Source organism: Triticum dicoccoides, chromosome 6B (assembly GCF_002162155.2).
Source record: "Triticum dicoccoides isolate Atlit2015 ecotype Zavitan chromosome 6B, WEW_v2.0, whole genome shotgun sequence".
Classification (NCBI taxonomy): domain Eukaryota; kingdom Viridiplantae; phylum Streptophyta; class Magnoliopsida; order Poales; family Poaceae; genus Triticum; species Triticum dicoccoides.
Genome location: NC_041391.1, coordinates 692,539,683 through 692,540,529, shown reverse-complemented (window position 1 = coordinate 692,540,529; position 847 = coordinate 692,539,683).

Genomic DNA, 847 nt, shown 5'->3' with positions numbered 1-847 from the left:
CGTAGTTTCATGTGTCGATCGCAACCATATTATTGTCCCGAGTTTCTCTTCCACGAGCTCGTCCATCTCTCTTCTAGCCTCCCCCGACGCCAGGCCTAAGGAGTGCCAGTGTTATAGGCGTCAGCTGCTCGCATCGGTGCTTCATTAGACCTTGTACAATGGGAGGTGCTTAGGGAAGATGCTTAGAGAAATAAATCAGATTTTTTTTTAAGCATCGGTGCTTATTTGTACAGGATAGACGCTTAACTAAGCGCCTCTCCTATAGAAATAGGCACCGGTGCTTCAGAAAAATCCGGTTTATTTTTCTAAGCATCTCTCTACGCACCTCCCATTGTACAAGGCCTTAGGGCATCTCCACTAGCCCCCCCAACAGCCCCCCCAGGAGGCCTTTTTCATCGCCGGCGCGTGTTTTTTCTCCCAGTCATGCCCCCAGAAGCTCAAAAAGCGCCGGATTTCGTCAAAGTTACGGCCGGCAGTCCCGACCCAAACCCACAAAGCTGGGGTGCAGCTGAGGGCGCCGGCGATTTATTTCGCATGCATCGGCCCACTTGCCAGCCCCCCTCTCTCTCCTCTCCTCTCCTTTCTCTATTTTCTTTCTCCTCTCTCCTCGCAAGCATCGGCCCACCACCTACCACACACAGCCGGAGCGGGGAGGGGCTCGCGCGGCCGTCCGTGGCGGGCCTCGCGCTCGCGCGGCCGTGGCGGAGCACGGCCGGGGCGGAGCATGGCCGGAGGAGGAGGAGCGGGACGACGGGGCGGAGCGGGATGCTGGGGGCGGGGCGGAGCATGGCCGGAGGCGGGGTGGTTGGGGGACTGCGGGCGCTGCGGCGCAAGGCGAGGCAGGGGA